Below are 24,708 nucleotides of genomic sequence, written 5' to 3'. Positions count from 1 at the left end.
GAGGGGGACAGAGGAGAGTGACGGCGTGACAGGAGGGGGACAGAGGAGAGGGACAGCGTGACAGGAGGGGGACAGAGGAGAGTGACAGCGTGACAGGAGGGGGACAGAGGAGAGGGACAGCGTGACAGGAGGGGGACAGAGTAGAGTGACAGCGTGACAGGAGGGGGACAGAGGAGAGTGACAGCGTGACAGGAGGGGGACAGAGGAGAGGGACAGCGTGACAGGAGGGGGACAGAGTAGAGTGACAGCATGACAGGAGGGGGACAGAGGAGAGTGACAGCATGACAGGAGGGGGACAGAGGGGAGTGACAGCGTGACAGGAGGGAGACAGAGGAGAGTGACAGTGTGACATGAGGGGGACAGAGGAGAGGGACAGCATGACAGGAGAGGGACAGCGTGACAGGAGGGGGACAGAGGAGAGTGACAGCGTGACAGGAGGGGGACAGAGGAGAGTGACAGCGTGACAGGAGGGGGACAGAGGAGAGGGACAGCGTGACAGGAGGGGGACAGAGGAGAGTGACGGCGTGACAGGAGGGGGACAGAGGAGAGGGACAGCGTGACAGGAGGGGGACAGAGGAGAGTGACAGCGTGACAGGAGGGGGACAGAGGAGAGGGACAGCGTGACAGGAGGGGGACAGAGTAGAGTGACAGCGTGACAGGAGGGGGACAGAGGAGAGTGACAGCGTGACAGGAGGGGGACAGAGGAGAGGGACAGCGTGACAGGAGGGGGACAGAGTAGAGTGACAGCATGACAGGAGGGGGACAGAGGAGAGTGACAGCATGACAGGAGGGGGACAGAGGGGAGTGACAGCGTGACAGGAGGGAGACAGAGGAGAGTGACAGTGTGACATGAGGGGGACAGAGGAGAGGGACAGCATGACACGAGAGGGACAGCGTGACAGGAGGGGGACAGAGGAGAGTGACAGCGTGACAGGAGGGGGACAGAGGAGAGTGACAGCGTGACAGGAGGGGGACAGAGGAGAGTGACAGCGTGACAGGAGGGGGACAGAGGAGAGGGACAGCGTGACAGGAGGGGGACAGAGGAGAGTGACAGCGTGACAGGAGGGGGACAGAGGAGAGGGACAGCGTGACAGGAGGGGGACAGAGTAGAGTGACAGCGTGACAGGAGGGGGACAGAGGAGAGGGACAGCGTGACAGGAGAGGGACAGAGGAGAGTGACAGCGTGACAGGAGGGGGACAGAGGAGAGGGACAGCGTGACAGGAGGGGGACAGAGGAGAGTGACAGCGTGACAGGAGGTGGACAGAGGAGAGGGACAGCGTGACAGGAGGGGGACAGAGGAGAGGGACAGCGTGACAGGAGGGAGACAGAGGAGAGTGACAGCGTGACAGGAGGGGGACAGAGTAGAGTGACAGCGTGACAGGAGGGGGACAGAGGAGAGGGACAGCGTGACAGGAGGGGGACAGACGAGAGTGACAGCGTGACAGGAGGGAGACAGAGGAGAGTGACAGCGCGACAGGAGGGGGACAGAAGAGAGTGACAGCATGACAGGAGGGAGACAGAGGAGAGTGACAGCATGACAGGAGGGGGACAGAGGAGAGTGACAGCATGACAGGAGGGGGACAGAGGGGAGTGACAGCGTGACAGGAGGGAGACAGAGGAGAGTGACAGTGTGACATGAGGGGGACAGAGGAGAGGGACAGCATGACAGGAGAGGGACAGCGTGACAGGAGGGGGACAGAGGAGAGTGACAGCGTGACAGGAGGGGGACAGAGGAGAGTGACAGCGTGACAGGAGGGGGACAGAGGAGAGGGACAGCGTGACAGGAGGGGGACAGAGGAGAGTGACGGCGTGACAGGAGGGGGACAGAGGAGAGGGACAGCGTGACAGGAGGGGGACAGAGGAGAGTGACAGCATGACAGGAGGGGGACAGAGGAGAGGGACAGCGTGACAGGAGGGGGACAGAGTAGAGTGACAGCGTAACAGGAGGGGGACAGAGGAGAGGGACAGCGTGACAGGAGAGGGACAGAGGAGAGTGACAGCGTGACAGGAGGGAGACAGAGGAGAGTGACAGTGTGACATGAGGGGGATAGAGGAGAGGGACAGCATGACAGGAGAGGGACAGCGTGATGGGGGGGACAGAAGAGAGTGACAGCGTGACAGGAGGGGGACAGAGGAGAGTGACAGCGTGACAGGAGGGGGACAGAGGAGAGGGACAGCGTGACAGGAGGGGGACAGAGGAGAGTGACAGCGTGACAGGAGGGGGACAGAGGAGAGGGACAGCGTGACAGGAGGGGGACAGAGGAGAGTGACAGCGTGACAGGAGGGGGACAGAGGAGAGGGACAGCGTGACAGGAGGGGGACAGAGGAGAGTGACAGCGTGACAGGAGGGGGACAGAGGAGAGGGACAGCGTGACAGGAGGGGGACAGAGGAGAGGGACAGCGTGACAGGAGGGAGACAGAGGAGAGTGACAGCGTGACAGGAGGGGGACAGACGAGAGTGACAGCGTGACAGGAGGGAGACAAAGGAGAGTGACAGCGTGACAGGAGGGGGACAGAGGAGAGTGACAGCATGACAGGAGGGAGACAGAGGAGAGTGACAGCGTGACAGGAGGGGGACAGAGGAGAGTGACAGCGTGACAGAAGGGGGACAGAGGAGAGTGACAGCGTGACAGGAGGGGGACAGAGGAGAGGGACAGCGTGACAGAGGGCAGAGGAGCTGGGACAGCGTGACAGAGGGCAGAGGAGCTGGGACAGCGTGGCAGAGGAGCTGAGACAGCGTGACAGAGGGCAAAGGAGGAGGACAGCGTGGAAGAGGAGCTGGGACAGCGTGACAGAGGGCAGAGGAGCTGGGACAGCGTGACAGAGGGCAGAGGAGGGGGACAACGTGGCAGATGAGCTGGGACAGCGTGACAGTGGGCAGAGGAGCTGGGACAGCGTGACAGAGGGCAGAGGAGGAGGACAGCGTGGAAGAGGAGCTGGGACAGCGTGACAGAGGGCAGAGGAGCTGGGACAGCGTGACAGAGGGCAGAGGAGGAGGACAGCGTGGAAGAGGAGCTGGGACAGCATGGCAGAGGGGAGAGGAGCTGGGACAGCGTGGCAGAGGAGCTGGGACAGCGTGGCAGAGGGCAGAGGAGGAGGACAGCGTGGAAGAGGAGCTGGGACAGTGTGGCAGAGGAGCTGGGACAGCGTGACAGAGGGCAGAGGAGGGGGACAACGTGGCAGATGAGCTGGGACAGCGTGACAGTGGGCAGAGGAGGGGGACAGTGGGCAGAGGAGGAGGACAGCGTGACAGGAGGGAGACAGCATGTCAGAGGGCAGAGGAGGGGGGACAGCGTGACAGAGGGCAGAGGAGGGGGGACAGTGTAAGAGAGGGCAGAGGAGGGGGGACAGCGTGAGAGAGGGCAGAGGGGGCAGCGTGAGAGAGGGCAGAGTGTCTGGATGCAGTGGGGGCAGAGTCTCTGGATGCAGAGGGGGCATTTTTGCATACAACTAAATAAGCATTTCTGTCCTGACCTAAATACTTATTACAATTTTTTGACCCAACTACTTCTAAAACAGGACTGCTCGGTAATTATTTTGGAGGGGTGCCTTAAAAAATTATGGAGACTCTAAGGGTGCCGCAAACTGCAAAAGTTTGGGAACCACTGCTGTAGGGTGTACCCAGCCTATCTTGATCTAACATCAGTTTAGAGGCTTTATAATGTGACTAAGAAAATGCTATTTTTTTTTTCTTGATATTTAGGACTGTCTGTGGATAAGGTAATACAAATAAGTAGCAAAGATGAGTGTGAGTAGTGTTGTGGGAACTCACAGAGAATGTAGCAAAAGATGTGACAGGAAATACGAGGGAGATGGGCAGTAGAACGACAATAGGTAGAGAGGACCCTGGCCATGACAGTTTACATTCTAGAAGAAATTTTAAAGGGAAACATTGGGCAAAGATAGTGAGAATACACTTTATACACCCATAGTATAACTAGAAAAATGTACCCTAAGATTGAATTAGCTGCTTCTCCCAAGTATAATGATATCTAAAATGTGTAGGCCTGTTTTATTAAACATGTGATGTATTTATATAAACCAGGAACACTGGTATATATTTTATTTTAAAAAGTTTTGTTTCCTGTATAAAATGCCCTTGACTGAAGTGTACACAACTCCTAAGGAAGGTACTAAGAGGTAGATAAAAGTTAGTAAGCTGGTTCTGGTTTTGTCATGTTTAGAGTGACATTAGACTTACATTTTTCCTCTGTTGAATATAAAAGTGCAAAATGTTAAATGTTTTCTAGACTTCATGACACATCTAACAGCCTTCAGCTGACAAGGCACAAGTGTATCTCTAACAGACATCCCAAAATCTACCCAGAACGCACTTCTCAAAATCTTGAGCGGGTCCATCTCTTTCTACTGACTCCTAAATCATGGATCCTTTGAGGAGCCTTCCCCTTCCCAATAGCCATTAGATTCACTAAAGGGAACCAAGAAGGATGTTTAGCCTGCTTTCTATAAAATAGGTCTTAATAAAGCGTCAAGACTAAATAAAGAACAAGAAGACAATGGCCGCTAGGTTCATTCATCAACCCTGTGTCCTGTAGATACAAGAATGGGGCCCTAACATGCCAACTTTATGCAAATAAAAATAGCTCAAGCTGAACATTTCATTTTTATATTTCAAACAAGATATTGAAAATATATCATATTTTTCCTTTTATAAAGTGCTACCTTTTGTGGATACTGCACGCAATCTGAATTACTTCATTTATAGCTGCAATAACCATGTGATACCATGTGTAAAAATATTTTGATTGAATCTAAGACATTTGCAAACTTCCCTTTTTTGCTGCACGCAACTGATCTTTGCTTTTGTATTTCTGGATTAACAATGCTTCAGTTGCAAATATTTTCTTTATTGTGTGCAATGTTATGGCGGTTACAGGAACCATTCAGAAACAGATGTACTGAAGGAATTCCCAAAATACATAGCTGTAAAACTTTAACATTACTACGGCAGTGTTATTATAGTATGTGATTGTGTCTAATTGTCCAGGGCATTCTTTGTCTAGGAGTGTACATTAGCCGATGAGCTGGACCAATACATGGCTATGGAATGTCAGTGTAATGAATGTCATCTCGCAATTACATTCTATTTCCATTTGGAAACAGACCAAGTGATAGAATAATAACACAAAATAAAATAAATCCAGTTTCCGGGCTAAGTATTAGGTGCAAACTAAACCAAAGTGTGGCCGACAAGGGGTGATTCAAATGGTACAATGTTATAGGGATCGTAACAAAGTAGCAATAGAATAATGATTAAAATAAAACTAAGGGGTATTCAGTGAAAATTAAATTTGGTAGTATACAGATTATATGTCTTTATGTTTTGCACCTATAAGAGGAAAAACTACTGTCATGCCTTTTTGTTGCCTTTGAAGGTTTTGATTGCAAATGGAGAGAGAGAGAGAGAGAGAAATGAGTGAACGCTGTTGAAAAGACTGGGAGAGTCTTGAGAAGAATAACAATGTGTTGTGCAGGGGTGTCCAACCTTTTAGCTTTCCTGGGCCACATTGGCAGACGACGAGTTGGTTTGGGCCGCACATAAGATACACTAACAATAACGATAGCTGATCATCCAAAAAACCATAGAAAACATAGTTAACATATATATATATATATATATATATATATATATATATATATATATAGATATCACTTCTTTTTCAAATCCCCCTATACTTACCTTTTAATCGCCCTGTTCAAAAAATCCTCTCTAGTTATTATACTATAACCACTTTTTGTATTGTTTCGATGCAATATCATTTAAGCCAGGCATTGTATATCAGGCTGCCCTGACCAGGACTGCGGTACCTGACATATACACCACTGTGACCCCAAATTGTGACCTGTTTTGATAATTACACCACTATGTTAGTTAAGGAATAACAACTTATAATGGGCCAAAGAGAATAATATATAATGCCCCATTAGTAATACAAGTAGAAGTATGTAGCAGGGAGATAAGGTCCATGATGCTCCAGGTACAGGTGACTTTTATTCACTTGTCAGCGTCCCTTGAAATAATAAAAAAAATCCCCCTTAACTTACCTTTTAATCAGCTTGTTCTCCTGTCCTCTTCTCTTCTTTTCTCCAATTTTGTGCTGCTGATTGTTCTTCTTGTGCGGGTGTCTCCTCTGTGCTGCGCTCCGCAATGGATGTTGGGCGTGATAACATCACGCCCGACATTCACTGCGAGCGCCGCACGGAGAAGGAGACAAGGGAGGGAGCCGGAGTACCAGCTGACGTGACGGCGTGACCGCAAGGTAAGTAGTTTCTTTTCTTTTTTTTTTGCAGGATTTTTTTTTTGCCATTAAGAGCGCTGCCCCCTTGCCACAACCAAAACTCCTTCTGGGCCACATTTACAGGCGTAGAGTCTCTCTGCTAGCTGTTAAAGAAAATAAAGGGTAACACAATCGATAGTTGAAACTTGGCTTAAGGATGGTAATCAGGGCATGTACCCCAAATTAACAGAAAATGGGAAGAAAAGGGGGGTTTGTCTGATCTGGTTGGTTGTATTTACTCAGTAAACAAATTTTACTTGTATGACATCACTCATTTTCAAATGTACAAGTGTAAAATCTCTTATTGTAATCTCTTGTGGAAACCCATTATTTACACTTACAGTCACTGTGGGGAATACTGCCAAACAATATAATGACAAGGGGAATGCCAGGAACAGTGTAAAAACACAGGCAATTGCTATATGTAATTTAGTAAATTTAAAGTACCGAGCTTCAAATTATGGAATACCTCTTATCTAGCGCCCCAGAAATTCCAGATAATAGACACAATACTTGTATATAATCAAGTATTCATGGTGCATTGTATGAATGAAGAAAGTGCACTGACTACAATGTTTAATTTTCTTTCACTTGCTGCTCATTCATTGTTTTATATTTAAGTATGACATTTAGTAGTTTTCAATTATATTCACTTTAATGAGCAATTCAAAAATATTTATTTTCTCCTTTTGTGAAGTTTACAAACACTTATATTTCAGAATTGGTTCTATAATCATAAGACTATTGCATTTAAACTATGCAGCACTTTGAAAATGACATTAAGAACATAATGTTGTAGTCATCTCAAATTACCGTGTTCCTGATTTATCAGCCTGTAACAGTGATTATCTAATCAGATAAAATATTCATCTGGATTATGTCTAGAAAGGATACAGGTCGGAATACTACAGTAGTGACAGTTATTAGTATGTCCTATGCAAGCTTTAACCTGTCTGTAGTGTTGTATGACATTCCTAAATCATGCCATCATGATACAGACATGATTGGAAGCAGCTATTGCTAATTAACCCCATTTTGAATGACAACTGTTTATCTGTGTTGGAGTTGATGTAGATAAACTGCAGCCTCTATTTCCAGTTTTATTTCATTACAAAATTGAATACCTTAATATATGGTGAAACTTTCATTTTATTTTATTTGCACTGATAGTTTTGAAGACAAGCTATCCTAAATTGTTTTCCCTTCGTCGGGTCATCAGTGCTGCCTGTCTTACAGAAGGAAGAACATCATCCCTGAAAAGCTTGTTATTCTAACTAAAAAACAACAAATACAACAGTACCCAATTTTGTGCATTACTAAAGATGGAATAAAAGGGTTGTGCAAGTATGTGGCAGCATTGAAATGGTTAATGGTCTGCACTGCCACACAGAATGGCTTAATTCACGACAGTATGTGCCTAATGTAAAGTACTAAGAACTTTATTCATCTTGGAATGCAACCGGCACACAAGTTGCATTTTTAAAATGAACATGGAACTTGGGAGTATACGTGCGACTGTTTTCAAACCAAAGTGGATCTCAAGATACAATTTCATTTGAATCTGGGTATAAGGTATAAGTACGCTCTGCCTAAACAGTACTTGTTATATGTTAACAGACAGAACAGACTGCAGTATATACACGTGCATATTTTCAAAATAAAATCCCACCAGAACACATGCAAAACTAAAAGAAATTACCAACTCAACCCTAATACTGTAATCATTAACAAAAATATGTGTGTTTTTTTTTAATGTAGCCAGGCTGTCTTATGCTCAACAGCCAGGAGCTTATGTTGTTATGGAAACGCATGGTGAAACCGAGGTCAGCCATACCAGTGAGTCTGTGCTGGGAGGAGAGACAGGAAGGAAGGAAAAAAACAGCTGCTTTACTCTCTGGTTCAACCGCATTTCTTTGCTTCCCTCTATTCTCTACTACAATGGGTCAGTCCATAGGCCCCACTGTCGGCACCATGGACGGCGCTCACTGTGGCCCATTTATACTTCTTCTCCTTCTTTTTCCTACTCTTCAGCCACCTCCTAGATCCTTCTTCTTCTTCTTCCTTTATCCATCCTCATCCTCCTTCTCCTTCCTCTTTCATCCTCCTCCTCCTTACTAAATCACAGTGAAGCTGGGCATGCACTGCCCCACCCCGGCAATCAGTAAATATATGTGCTGAGCTCCTCTAGTTGTGGCTTAAAGCACAATCCTCTGACACTCACGTGACTGAGGCTGAGTATAACAGATGTGTGTGCTGAGCCCTGATTGGCAAATATAAGTTAAGTATCACCTTTTACTAATCTTACCGGTGGATGATCACTGTGTTTATAGCACACACACACAATACATTAGGACAGCCCAAATCTATATCTGTGTTGTCCCTTCTTGATAAGTGGGAAGCACAGTGGGCTAGTGGTTAGCACTTCTGCCTCACAGCACTGGGGTCATGAGTTCAATTCCCGACCATGGCCTTATGTGGAGTTTGTATGTTCTCCCTGTGTTTGCGTGGGTTTCCTCCGGGTGCTCCGGTTTCCTCCCAACCTCCAAAAACATACTGGTAGGTTAATTGGCTGCTATCAAAATTGACCCTAGTCTCTCCCTCTGTGTGTGTGTGTGTGTCTATAGTAGGGAATTAAACTGTAAGCTCCAATGGGGCAGGGACTGATGTGAATGAGTTCTCTGTACAGCGCTGCGGAATTAGTGGCGCTATATAAATAAATGATGATGACATGTGTTAGTCTGCATTGGCACTTTTCATCAATAATCTGTTTCATATTTGGGTGTTGACTTATTCTGAATATACCAATGACTGTCATACATGAAAGCACATGCTGTCATATTTGGCATCCACTACCATGCTACGATCAAACCAATGAAATATTTTGTCCTGCTCACTCTTCATCACAGTTTCACACACACACACACACACACACAAACACACACACACACACACAATCTGTTGATATCTATCTTCTTGTTCTAAATAGTGTAGTTTGTATATATGATGTCACTGAGCAGACAATTACATATAAATAGTCAAATAAACTGGCCAATGAGTGCAAATCAAGGTCTAACATTAGTCTAAGTTACCTAGATTCTTGTTCAAGCCCAAGTCCTCATTATAAAACTACAGTAACCTAGAAGTTGTGGAAAAGTATTGCTAACGCTCTAGTTTTGAGACAGAAGCTACACTTCAAGTTGAAAATTCATGTGTGGACCACTAATGTGATCTTTACCTAAGGCATACTAATGTCTTAACATGACCCAGGGGGTGATAAAAAATGTCTAATCTGAGCCAATCACATTCATAAATCCTATCTGCAGGTTTAATCATGTGATCTCCGGTTCTGTGTTAAATTGCTGATTCGGGACTTGCTGGTAGCTTAAAATTGTCTTCTCTTCAAATAAATTTTCTAGTTTGTGTCAGACTGAACCTTTCTCTGGGAACTCGCACACAGTATTTTATACTTAGATTAATTAGTGATTACACAGATACCTGACATTTGCAGCATAGTGAAAAATACACTTGAGTATATTGCAGATAAACTACATCAAACTAGAGAATGTGTTTTATAACTATTAACAATGATTAAATTCCACCTTCAACACAAGAATATATTAGTAGAGCTACTGATTAATAAACATTTATACATTTTCAAAGACTTGTGATTCTGTTGCGCTTAAGGCAGAGTTTTTAAACTTTGAAGAAATAAGTCCAGGAAAATAGAAAATTAATGAAGTTGAACGCTAGATGAAGCAAGACGGGGAAAAAAGGAGAGGAAATTATAAAATGGAACCACCTAGAATTTAATGACATATTGAATTAAATGACAGGATTTCCCCTAAATGAGAATTTTTTTCATTGACTTAAGTACTTAAGGGACTCCTCTCACACTATGCCTGCTACACTATTATATTAAAACACTGGTTGTATATGCCTAGAAATTGTTTTCCTTCTTTTCATTTTATGCTAAGAACCTAGAGGTATTTTTGTACAATATTGTCAAACTTGCTTGATTTCATATAAAGGAGTAGTCACTCTACAGCGATAGTACTTGGTCCATTGAATTCCCCCCATATCATTCAATATAGCATCTTACATCAACCTTCAAATGGTTGGCAGAAATGTGCCCTACAAGTGTAAATCATGTAAATCTGCTGATCTAAGTGGTGTCTTTTGCAGGAGGTGCAAAAATAGCTTTGTTGGATGGAGGAATTCCTAGCTAAATACAGACAAGCTGCACTCATAATCCTCTTACAGCACCCTCATGCAACACAAGACGAGATATTTAAATGAGAATAAAGTTGTGAGCATCATGGTGGTGTTTCCTGGGTAGTAGTTGGCTGCAGCCCTGTTTCCACCGGCAAAAGGACTCGTTTTTTATGGGTGCTTAAGATCATTATTTTCATTTAAATGATCAGACTAATTAACTAAGCACATTTGATAAGGTAAGCACATGTAAGTGTGCCAAAATAACCACTTGTAATAAGAACATTCAAAGACATAAATGTGACACATGTAATGAAGACAGCGTCCATGTTCCTTCACTCTTTAAATTAAGACATAAATAGCCGAACAGTATCTTAGTCCACACAAGAAAAGTTGAGATGAAAGAAAGCAGTGGTCCAAAAGTGGAAGTAGGCTGCAGTGCCCTTCTAGTGCCCTGGGCGAGACAGGGCACCGGCACCCCCCATCTAAGTGGGAGTGACATTTGCCAAGTGGGTGCGGGCACTGTAATGTGGGGGTGTGGCTAGCACTTTACTGAAAGAATTCTGTTACACATATTTGCAAATGCATGATATATATATATATATATATACGACACGTAATACTGCACCTAATACTGCGCCTAATACTACACGCAATATTGCACCTAATACTGACCCTAATACTGCTCCTAATACTACATGTAATACTGCCCCTAATACTGCGCCTAATACTACATGCAATACTGCTCCTAATACTACACTTAATACTGCAAGTAATACTGCCCCTAATACTGCGCCTACTGCTGCACCTAATACTACACGTAATACTGCCCCTAATACTGCACCTAATACTACACGTAATACTGCCCCTAATACTGCACCTAATACTAGAGTGAAACAACAGCTCCTTTGGGGAAATGTAAACTTGTATCTCCTGCTTCACATTTAAAATCAGTTTCTGACAGTGGCCAGGGTTGCATAGTGTTATGTCTTTTTTTTTTTATTACAGGTACAGATGGACCAAAGCTTAGGGGTTGCTCACTGGGATAAGCAAGAGGCACAAACAATTTGCAGTAAATTAGGCTTTACTAGTTAGCCATAGGTTAGCACTACACTTGATTGCTCTGTCGCACCTGGGAATCCACAGTACCTGGATAGATGTTGCAGGATATTGGTGCAGTGTGTGGTGTGGCCTTTATAACCTAACCAAAGATATGTTATTTTGCTGCCTAAAAGAGTTTCAAGCTGTAAAGTCTTCCACAGCAATTCACAAGTTATAATTGTATCAGTGACTCTGTTGATGATATAACAGATCAATAACTGGTTAAATTGGAAGTACAGACAGTGAACAGAGATGTATGATCATCTTAACTGTGAACAAATTGTGCAGTAACAGAAAATAACAAGACAAAAACATGTAAAGGAGATGCAGTTTGCCTTTTATAGACATTTTATAGCTCATCCATCTATTTCACTGATATACTGACATATATTGCTGTCTACATTGCTCAGTGTGTGTAAGATGCAGATTAATCAAGTTACATATCATTGTACACATCTTGTAATATATGTCGTTAATAGATATATATTTTAGTGATTAGTGTACTTCTCATTATCCATATTACAGTAGTATTTTGTAACTTAGATTTGCCTTCCAGTCACACAGCTTTCAGTTGGCTGTTTTTCACTGAAATAATAAACCCACTAGATCAGTGGTTCCCAAACTTTTGCAGTTCGCGGCACCCTTAGAGTCTCCAAATTTTTTCAAGGCACCCCTCCAAAATAATTATTGAGCAGTCCTGTTTTAGAAGTAGTTGGGTAAAAAAATTGTAATAAGTATTTAGGTCAGGACAGAAATACTTATTTAGTTGTATGCAAAAATGCCCCCTCTGCATCCAGACACACTGCCCCCTCTGCATCCAGACACACTGCCCTCAGGCACTCTGCCCTCTCTGCATCCAGACACACTGCCCTCTCTCACACTGTCCCCCCTCCTCTGCCCTCTCACACGCTCTCCCCTCCTCTGCCCACTCACGCTGTGTCCCCCTCCACTGCCCCTCTCACGCTGTGTCCCCCTCCTCTGTCCCACTGTGTCCCCCTCCTCTGCCCCGCTGTGCCCCTCCTCTGCTCTCTGTCCCCCTCCTCTGCCACGCTGTCCCCATGCTCTGCTCTCTGTCCCCATCCTCTGCTCTCTGTCCCCATCCTCTGCTCTCTGTCCCCCTCCTCTGCCCTGCTGTCCCCCTCCTCTGCTCTCTGTCCCCCTCCTCTGCTCTCTGTCCCCCCCCTCTGCCCCGCTGTCACCATCCTCTGCTCTGCTCTCTGTCCCCCTCCGCTGCCCTGCTGTCACCATCCTCTGCCCTCTGTCTCCCTCCTCTGCCCCGCTGTCACCATCCTCTGCCCTCTGTCTCCCTCCTCTGCCCCGCTGTCACCATCCTCTGCTCTCTGTCCCCCTCCTCTGCCCCGCTGTCACCATCCTCTGCTCTCTGTCCCCCTCCTCTGCCCCGCTGTCACCATCCTCTGCTCTCTGTCCCCCTCCTCTACCCTGCTGTCACCATCCTCTGCTCTCTGTCCCCCTCCTCTGCCCCGCTGTCCCCATCCTCTGTTCTCTGTCCCCATCCTCTGCTCTCTGTCCCCCTCCTCTGCTCTCTGTCCCCCTCCTCTGCCCCGCTGTCGCGATCCCTCTCACTCCGCCCCTCGCCAGACGCCAGCCATAAAAAAAAAAAGAACACAGAAACTTACCAATCCGTCGGGCACCGGGACCCAGCAACCTCCTCTCTCCCGCAGCTTGTTACTGATGTCGATATTAAGTGACAGCTGCGGGAGAAAGGAGGCTGCTGGGTCCCGGCGCCCAATGGATTGGTAAGTTTCTGTGTTCTTTTTTTTTTTATGGCTGGCCCGCGGCACCCCAGTGACAGCGCCGCGGCACCCCTGGGAGCCACGGCGCACAGTTTGGGAACCGCCGCACTAGATTATGATCTAGATTACTATAATACTCTTTAGCCTTAAGCTGGGTACACACTACACAGTTTTCATCCAATAATCGGCTCAAACAGCCGACATGCGACCGCTCGTTCAAAAGTCGGGTCAGTGTGTGCAGTGACACGATGGTCGAAAGTCTGCCCAAATGGACGATTATCGCCTCATTTGGTTGGTCGTACCGTTTAATTTTTTCGTTCCAATCTCGTTTCCGTTGTGTAGTGTGTATAAACTTCAAACCGATCCACAACTGTGAGTACGAAATTACAGTCATTGCTCACGACAACATGGCTGTAAAAAGTTGCTAAAGGGACGTCTGCTCTTCCCTTTATCGTCCTAAACAAGGCTAGTGTGTATGCAGTCCATGGACCGAGCGATCGGAACATCGATCGCATGTAAAATCGCTCGGCATAAAAAGTTGGTCGAAATTTCTGTAGTGTATACCCAGCTTTATAGAGCAAGAAAATGGCCTACATAATAAATGCCTGTTTTTCAATTTAATAATTAATGCAATAGGTGAAGTTACAGATTTTCAGAATACACTTTGTTAACTAATACTGGAACTAATTCTCAACAGAGAGAATTTAACCACTTAAAAATACACATTTTTAAAATAGAGTCCAATGAATAGATCTGACTTTCCTTTCCTATTTAAAAACACACAAAATGTTCTATTCAGGTATTATTTAAGGTATCTGTATGTCATGTCATTGACCACTTAAACAAAAAAAAAACTGACTATTCATTCTGCAAAAGATGGAAATACAAAAGAGAAAGCTGAGACATGCAATTTTAATGCAATATAAATATCTCACCCAACACTGTTTCATACTACAATACACATATGAAACTGTTGATATTTCTATAGTTGCAGATATTTCTATGCTAGCTTCAGGAAACAAATTATCTACTTATAAAAAAAAATCACTTGTACCATTTTTATTTTTCTCTGAAGTAAATTTTGAAAACTAAAGTCGTGCGATGAGTCACATGGTCTTACTGTGTGTGCTTGTCGTCTTGTAAATATCAACACATGGAAATCTCAGATTTAGAAATTCCCTTGAATGCAAACGTCAGATTTTTCTACCTCTGATGTCTTCAATTTAAAGGTTTTTATTTATTTTTAAATGTAGTAGCAACAAGTTATATAATTTATTACCAGTATGCAATTATTTTTTAATTTCAGCCAAGCAATGTGTTCTCAGATTAAGAAGGTTCCTCGAGATCTTGGATTTGTTAATGCTTATATAAAACATGATCAATATAACTAATGCTTCCTAAAAGACCAGTCCTCATTGGCAGTGTTGGGAAAGGGTCTGATCTAGTGGAGAACCTATAACTGAGGTGTGGTGTCTATGGAAATCAGAGATGAAGGAGGCTGGTCCATCGCAAATGCAATCATTTGTGCTTGCAGATAAGCTACTTCCTGTTTTTGCACATAGTACAAAACTACAGGGCAGTTTTACTTTTTAACTGAAAATTAGAGTGAAGCTGGCGTGCACCACCCCCTATAATATCTGTCAACACATTTTAAATGTGCCCCCACTACAGCATAAAATTGCACCCTCTATCTATTTACTCCTAAATCTAAATTTAAATGAGGTTCCTTGTGTGATTTAGCCCTAGGGTGTGTCCAGCTCTCTCATGGTATATCTTCAGTATACTAAATTGGTTAGTCTTGCAAATACACATGTAATTTCAGGGAGCATTCTGTGCTAGAATGTCAGAAATGATTAGTCTAGTGGCTATAAATCTTTTAGGTGGAGATTAGTTTATAGTCAGTCATAGGGGGAATTGAACACCACAGCATTAAACCTATTACTGTTAATACGGTACTTTTAACACTGATTTCTATTTTTTATTTATGTATGGTGATTATAAATTGTGGTACTAGAGTTCCAAATATATTATTTTGTTGTATGTATGAAGTTATACACATCACATAGTTTTATATAATAGTATATTTCATCTCCTTATACCTGAGGTAATAGAAGATATATACTTCTGATTTCAGAGCCAACTATGACATCATAGAAGGTGACAGAGTTCCCATGGAGACCAGGATACTGTGATGTAATAATCATGAGACTGATATAATGGCAAGAAGCTGCTCCAGTCAGTCAGTTGGGAGGTTGCATCCCCAAATCACTGATAGACATTTATTGGTCCTACAGCTATGGAATTATAACAACTTCAAATGCTGATCCAACTGTTAAGCTTGGGATTTACTGCGCTCTCCTCGATTTGCTTGAATAATATCTAAATTCTCCTTAGTAAGTAACTTTTATTTCATTTTTTTATTTAAAATAATGTATATGAGAGACTAATTTTAATATGGTGGAGACTGTAATTTTAATAGGATGGAGACTGTAATTCTAATAGGGTGGAGACTGTTATTCTAATAGTATGGAGACTAATTCTAATAGGGTAGAGACTGTAATTCTAATAGGGTGGAGACTGTAATTCTAATAGGAAGGAGACTGTAATTCTAATAGGATAAAGACTGTAATTCTAATAGGAAGGACACTGTAATTCTAATAGGGTGGAGGCTGGTATTCTAATAGGGTGGAGACTGTAATTCTAATAGGGTGGAGACTAATTCTATTAGGATGAAGACTGTAATTCTAATAGGAAGGAGACTAATTTTAATAGGGTGGAGACTAATTCTATTAGGATGAAGACTGTAATTCTAATAGAATGGAGACTAATTCTAATAGGGTGGAGGCTGTAATTCTAATAGGGTGGAGACTGTAATTCTAATAGGTTGGAGACTAATTCTATTAGGATGAAAACTAATTCTAATAAGAAGGAGACTGTAATTCTATTAGGATAAAGACTGTAATTCTAATATGAAGGAGACTAATTCTAATAGGGTGGAGACTAATTCTATTAGGATGAAGACTGTAATTCTAATAGGAAGGAGACTAATTCTAATAGGGTGGAGACTAATTCTAATAGGATGGACACTGTAATTCTAATAGGACACTGTAATTCTAATATTAGAAACAGGTGTATTAATACTACATTACTAGATTATTTATAGTATGTATACACATGTAATGTGGTGGAGCTTTGGGCCATGGATCTCTGAGACCAATCTGGGGGAAGGGGCAACACATGAAGCAAAAGCCATGGGGACAGAAACCTTCTGCGCAGTCATAGGCCTGATCTAGTCCTAATATGAATCTGATTTTATTTTCAACTTTTAGGCTTACACTCTTCACCATCTCTGGTTTATATTTTCATCAGTTAATAGGAACACAAGGTCAGAGCCAAATATGACATCATAGAAGGTGACAGAGATCCCATGGAGACCAGGATATTGTGATGTAATAATCATGATCACTGATATAAGAAATAGAATCTGCTCCAGTCAGTCAGTTGCGATCAGTCAGTTGGGAGACTGACTCCTCAGATCACTGACAGGACAGATGAATCTCTATAGCTATGGCATTATAACAACTTCAAGTGCTGATGTGACTGTTACTTCGTGGGATACACTGCTTTCTCGATTTTCTTGAGCAATATTTAAATTCTCTTCAGCAAATAATTTCATTTTTGTATTTAAAATAATGTATGGGTGATATTCTGTCATTGTTAATGTACAGGTAAGTGAGAAGAAGGTAAATGTATCTGTTTAGCTTATTATAATTGATTGACAGCTACATTCCCTTATGCATTTGAAGCTAAAGAATAAAAAACATGCAAAGGGAATTAGATCCTTATATTATACAATTAGATATGTATTTTTTGTTGTATGTATGAGGTCACACATGTCATAGTTTTATATAATAGTATACTTTTGTAAATTCAGGGTAAATGGTGCAGTTATTCTAATTATATGCAGGCCGGATTAGTGTAAATACTGCATAAGACTTTATGAAAGATAATTACATGATTGGGTCTATCTCACCTTTATCTTCTAATCGGGTGGGTGAACAAGTACAATATTGGCAGAATAGATTAAGTGTATCTGTCTACTTTATTATAATTAATTGAACACTCGTATAAGCTAAGCATTTCTTTATGCATTTGAAGTTAAAAAATAAAAGCATGCAATTTAAGTTAGGTCCTTATATATATATATATATATATATATATATATATAAATATATATATATATATATATCTATATATATATAGATATATATATATATATATATATATATATATATATATATATATATATATATAAAATCACATGTATATATATATATATATATATATATATATATATATATATATTATAAATTCAATGAATGCTAATGAATCTAACTCATTTCATTGTAAGCACTTTATAGCAGGTTTCCATGTGAAAGTTTCCATGGGCCAGACTTACCCTCCTGGTCTTGTACCTTGTCTTGGTATTAGAGTGTATGTTATGATGACAGAATTCTAGCCTCAGGATTGTGTGAGACCTACAGGCAAGACCTGATCATACAATATCTCACATTGTATCCACTTATATTATATGGATGATCTGTAATTTCTAATATTCAGGTAAGTGAGAAGCAGGGTAAGTATATCTGCATAGACGATTCATATTGTAAGACCTAATGGACAAGACTCTCATTAGATTGTAAGCTTATGAGCAGAGCTCCTTCCCACCTTTCGTATAGATGACTCATATTGTAAAACCCAATGGGCAAAATTAATCTCATTAGATTATAAGATCCTACGAGCAGGGCTCCCTTCCCTCTTATGTTTCTACAGGGACAGAGGCGGAACTAGCAAGTAGCTTTTTTGAATTTCAAAAAGGCTATTCACCAGGATTTGGATGTGAAACATTCTTTTCTGTGTCACTAAACACCATGTTTGCCTACTTTCCCGGGTTTCTGTATAGATTACTCATACGGTAAGCCCTAATGGGCAAAATTCATCTCATTAGATTGTAAGCTCCTACGAGCAGTGCTCCCTGCCCATTCTGTATATATGAATCAAACTGTAAGTTCTAATGTGTAAAATGCATCTCATTAAAATGTAAGCTCCTACGAGCAGGGCTCCCTCCCACCATCTGTATAGATTACTCATATTGTAAGCCCTATAAGAAGCACACAATCCAAGGTTCTGGAATCATCTTGGTGGTGCTGGTTGCAGTGATGGGCCAACACTGGTCCCCAGCCAAACAAAGTATAATAACCCAGAAAATGGGGGGAATCACAACTGATGTACTAGAAGTAGATATAAGGGTTTATGTAAATTCTATCAAGGGTTATAATTGCAGAGACACTGCACTATAATAAAAGAGTTGGAGCCAGAGAGTTGAGAGCCAGCATGTATTCCTTAACACCATATATCCGGGCGGTCCCCCCACACGTTCTTCCCAGTCCAATAGCATCAGGTTCCTCCAGTCAAACCCGGGAACGTGCAAAATAGTCACCCCCACGGCTACGAATGCTGGACGCCCTGCCGGCCTAATGTTCTGTTCCGCCACAGGAGGCACACTACCCAGAGGACCTAGCAGTGCGTCCACTGGCGTGATGCCCACCGGTGCCACATCATTGTTCACAGTGTTGCTGTCTGGCCCGTCTTGTTCCTCCATAGCTTCATGTCAGGATTCTGCCGACTACACCAAGTGTCACGGGTGCTAGTGGAGACAAAGTCACACAAGCCACAATCCCACTCCCAACACCCCTGGTACTCACCCAATCCCGAGGGATAGCTAGGAGGCACACCTTGTTTTTGCTGATGACAATCTGGAGCTCTCACCTGGCATTGGTTACCCCTTCTGGTTACTGCCACGACCACCTCACCACTAACCTCCCGTATCTACTGGCACAGCCAAACCCTGGCTGTTGAGCCCGCCTAGTGGGGCTCAGGACTTTGAGTGCTCTTCCGGACCGGAAAGAGGAGTCTGGTATACTACCTCTTGACAACTTAGCCGTAACTAAGATCAGGGAGCTACAGTCACCCAGTATCTTGAAGATGTCAGTGACTGTCCTCCGCTGGTCAGGAGTACAGAGCAACACAGTGTGCCGGTGATCATCTTCCAGAGAGTTGAGAGCCATCTCCGCCAGCATGTTTTCCCTAAGGCCATATAGCTGGGCTTAGTACCCTCTTATTCCTTAACACCATATATCCGGGCGGTCCCCCGCACACGTTCTTCCCAGTCCAATAGCATATCCACTATCAGGAGCCTAGCGCTCCACTAACAACCAGGGCGTATTGCCTCTCCTAGCAGCCAGGGCCTAGCACCCCACCTAACAACCAGGGCCTAGCACCACTCCTAATAACCTAGTGGCCTTGTGCCCCAAGTTACTACTTAATGGGCCTTGTGGCCAACTCCAACTAAATGGCCTTGTTCCCTAAATCTTGGGCCTTGGGCCCAATTCTATCCTAGGGGTCTTGTACCCCACTAACTTCTATAAGGGCCCTGGTGCCCCACTAACTCCTATAAGGGGATTTGTGCTGCTCCCGTACTACTATGAGTGGCCTGGTTCCCCACTAACTACTTTAATGGGCCTGGTGCCCCACTAAATCCTCCAACTGTGACCACCCTACCTGTAGCTTGGGCCTATTGCCCCTTTTGTGGTTTGGGCCTAGTGCCCGATGTGGAAGAGGAGAAAGTTTGTAGTGTGCGTGGGGGCCCAGAAGAGGGGTGCCAACCAGGGCCCTACATGATTCCCAGCCTCTGCTGCCGCCCTCTTGACCCGCCGTGGAGGTCTTCACTCAGCCGGGCACTTCTCCGCTTGCCTCCAACGTCTTTTTGGCAGGGTAGCTCTCAGCCCTTACAAGGGCTCCCTGCCGCTGCTCACCGCCGCCATCTCTTTCCTCTTCTCTCTTTTGAGCTTGATCTCGGCGGCTGTCTCTGCTGTCCAGCATCTTCTTTCTTCTTCTTCCGACAGAGCTTCTTTCCCGACGTCTTCTCTTTCTTCAACTAACTAACATGACGCCAGCCACGGTGCCTTAAATAGATGCCAATATCCAATGACATGTGACCTCACCGCCATCAAGTCTTGCCATGGTGCCAAAATTCAAATGGCCAAGCAGGGGCTCCCCATCCCGACCAGTACAATTGGTGCAGTTGGAGAGACGTGCACTGAGGGACCACCTGGATGGAGCCCATCCAGGCTAGTCCCCCAAACATTATCCATAGTGGAGTAATTTGTATAATTTTCATATAGTAAGCTTGATATCCATAATGACTAGATATGTAACATTTGCTATATAAATACATTCTAATATTTTCTACAGCATCCTGTGAATCCTGTGACATACCTTTGACATATGCTGGTACTGTAACTCAGGAACTAACAGGGCTGTTTGTCATCCAAAATTGAGATAATGGGTTGAACACAGAGACATTTGTACTGTAGCTACTGTTTTAGTGCCTAATTCTATCTCTATGGTATATATTTACTAAACTCCGGGTTTGAAAAAGTGGAGATATCGCCTATAGCAACCAATCAGATTCTAGTTATCATTTATTTAGTACTTTTTTCAAAACAACAGGTAGAATTTGATTGGTTGCTATAGGCAACATCTCTACTTATTCAAACCCGCAGTTTAGTAAATATAACCCTTTAAGTTGTTCCAGGATTATAGCCAGCTGTTAGATGATTATTCTCCCAGGAAGACTCCTTATCAGTGAAAAGCAAAAGTGCAAAACACCTTATTCCACCACGAAGCTCAATTCGTGTAAAATTTTGCTGCAGTTTCTCATGTCTTGTTTGTACATTTGTGTACGTTCTGTTCTCTTGTGCTTGCGTGATGCATAATCCTGGATAGATGTACTTGAATCATTGTCAACTGATTCATAATTTTTTTTACAACTTCAAAAATCAAAGCTGTGCTGTAGTAAATATGAGTCAAACACATGAAATTATGGTCTGGCAATACTATGGCTTATCAGATTATAATAAAACTTCAGAATCTTTATCAAATCTTGACTCAAATATTCATTTATATAGTCACACTGAATCAAAAATAAAAATATGTCAGGTCCTAAGCAGTGTCGAAAACAAAGGACATCAGATATTGCAATTAATTGCCTGTGACCTTTAGCAGTCTGAAGATGAGTATGATAAGATGCTAGTACAGCAATTGGATTGTCATTCTTGGAGGGATGTTGAGGACAAATGTTTACACATGCTCAGTGGCCAATTTAAAAATTGTCTACACAATACAAACCAATCCATACTTACAGATACTGACGACAATGCTTCAAAACATAAAATTACATTAAACAATTAATATTCAGAATGTGCTTAGTAAGTTGAGTCATAAGCAGTTATGACGTAGAGGAAACAGAATGACAGTTGCATAGTCTCAGAGGTCTTAATGCAATCAATTTTTGCCTAGTTGATTTCTAAAGGATATAATGCATGTTCCTTCTTTCCTGAATCACATTGGGAAGATTAATGATGGTACTTATGATTTCTAAAGTGCTTTTTTGCATGGCTGCCAGATAATCTATTGTGTCCCCTAGACTAAGGTGTCTATCTTTCATTAAACTGCTATGTATCTGTGCCATATATTTGTGCCACTGTTCTGTCACTAATTTTTGCCAGTCAGCTTACTGCAGAAAATTGGTGAAAATTGTTACAGTTGAGAAGGGATCATTAGAAAATAGACTGAAAACCACTGACAATGAATGTTAATGCTATAAATAATAATGTTGGAGCAAAAACAGCCCAAAATGACATTATTTTACCTAATTTTCACAATTTTTAATTAAATCAAAATATAAAACCTTTTGCTTTCTTTGCAAAACTGGTAGTAAAGCCGAAACACGAACGCAGTTTAGAACCAACACCAGTTTTGAAACTGAAACACGAGACTCAGTGCACAGCTTTAGTGTTTACACTCATTAATAGATGTACCATCGCGTAACACAGCTGAAAATTTGTGCGCAAAAATGTTTTACGTTTACAGAGACTAGACTTTAATAAATGTTAGAAATGTTCCCCATATAACATATTGTGATTGTCCTATGCCAGGCCAACCTTGTAAGCGGCAATTATTCTGCTGTGGTACTGCTTTAGATGTTGTACCCAGCGCCGGTGCTAGGGTTCACGGCGCCATAGGCAAAATAACGCCGCCGCCGCTCGCTCCCCACCCCCCTGCTCACCGCTCACCGCCCCCCCGCTCACTGCTCACCACTCGCCCCCCGCTCACCGCACACCAGATAAAAGAATAATTAATTAAATGTTACTTACCTTTTCTTCCTCTAGCTGCTCCTCGCGATGCATGCTGAGAGGGGAGGGGAGAACTCAGAGGCGCCGCCGGACAGACTATCACATGATCACTGACGTCAGTCAGTGATCATGTGTGACTAGTGTGAGATGGAAAAACCCCGCCGCCACTGCCCTTCTCTCCTGAACCGCTGACTAGATTAGAAAATCTAGTCAGCGGCGCCCTGCAGGTCCCGGCGCCCTAGGCAACTGCCTAAGGTTGCCTAATGGGAGCGCCAGGCCTGGTTGTACCGTATTAGATAAGCCCCATGCGATTTTAAAGGGGCACTGGAAATAGGTATTTCCTGCTCTATAAGGTGCTCTATTCATCACAATTATTACTAAACATTTCCTTAGCAAATGACTTTCATTAATTACATTTATTGAGCAATATGATACATGTGACATCACTACTCTCCATAAGTGATATAATTACTCGACAAATAGAAAAATATATTTTCCACACGTTCATATCATTTATATATTACAACATACAAACACAATGGCAACAGGTCGCTGCTGTAAGCTATGCGAGTGGAGCAAGAGAATTGTCAGAGTATTCATGTAATTAGAGATCACACACACGGGCAGTGGTCCGGGAGCATTATTCCCCTTATCTAAAAGTTTTTACATGAATATCAGTGATGCTACATGCCAGAAATACTTGTGGGACAAGAAGACATAACAATTGTCATTTCTTTCAACAGCTTGCAGAAATATACATCCCAATTTCATTAAAAAAATGATAAACATCCCCATCTTGAAAAAAAAAAGTTTTAAAGATTAAGTATCCTGTTAGTACATGTAGGTTGTGATGCAACTACATTGCTTTTCGTGGTCTAATAGAAGAAACACTAATTTAATGCACCAAATAATTCCGTTCCTTGCACAATTATTGTATCCTGTAGAGATCATACAATTATGTCTTCATGATTATATATATTGTTTTAGTCAATTCAAAAAAGAGTTACATTCCGCCATGGTCTGATTGTTCCCATGGGAAACTATATCCGTATTAGTACAATGCAATAAAAACTGAACGCTTCATTTAAATTGAAGTGGAATAGTGTTATTTTCTTTTGAGTGAGTTGTGGTTAGTTGAGTATTTTTTTTTATCCAGAACTTGTGAGTGGCCACTTGTGTTCAACCTTTTAACTATTATGTTTTAAAATGAATCAGCCCCCTATCCCACTTACCTGAATTGTGGAGGTACTTCCACTGAGACGCCCTTCCTCTGCATTTTTGAGAGTCTCTCATAAAATCAGGCTTCCACAAAGGTTCAATTTTCATATTGACTGCACCCAAGCAATCTGTTTGCCCCACTTCTTGCTGCAACATCACTTGGTGCACAGTATAGAGCAAAAGTTAATGCTGTGAAATACATTATATGGAAAAATAGTATTCATATTCTGCGATAAATTGGATGTTGAGAAGGAAAATAATATTCACATCAGACTCAACTGTTCCCCATGTCCACCCCATGCAGTCCAAATACTCACTATACAGTTACATGGCCAGTATAATATCCTCATGCCCACAATATACAATCTTAAAGTGTCCCCACATGGGTGGTTAATGCACTTATATAGCCCTCTTAAGCACACAAATAGCCTTCTTTTAATGCCAACCTATGACCTAATTTAGAGTTGGATGTAAGTACAACTGCAGCCCGTACAAATTAATTTTACTGCATGGCACATGCGCAAAAACATCCAGTATGTTGCACTGGCAACCAAGGCCGCCAAGAGGAATTTGGTGCCCTGGAACAGCAACTTTCTGCCTCCCCCACCTCCACACATAGGAGAAGTGATGGTTGCCACTGATGCTCGGCGTCGCTGACAAAGAGGGCGTGGCCACATAGTGATTGGGGCGTGACCAACAACGTGTGGCTGCGCCTCTTTAGACATGACATATTATGTATTAAAATGGTGCTGCTGGCACACAATATAGAGGGCAACCATGTGCCCACCACACAATACAGAGGGCAGCCTTGTGACTGCCACACAATACAGAAGGCAACCTTGTGTCCACAACACAATACAGAGGGCAAC

Source organism: Mixophyes fleayi, chromosome 1, assembly GCF_038048845.1.
Source record: "Mixophyes fleayi isolate aMixFle1 chromosome 1, aMixFle1.hap1, whole genome shotgun sequence".
NCBI lineage: Eukaryota > Metazoa > Chordata > Amphibia > Anura > Limnodynastidae > Mixophyes > Mixophyes fleayi.
This window is presented reverse-complemented; position numbering follows the sequence as displayed.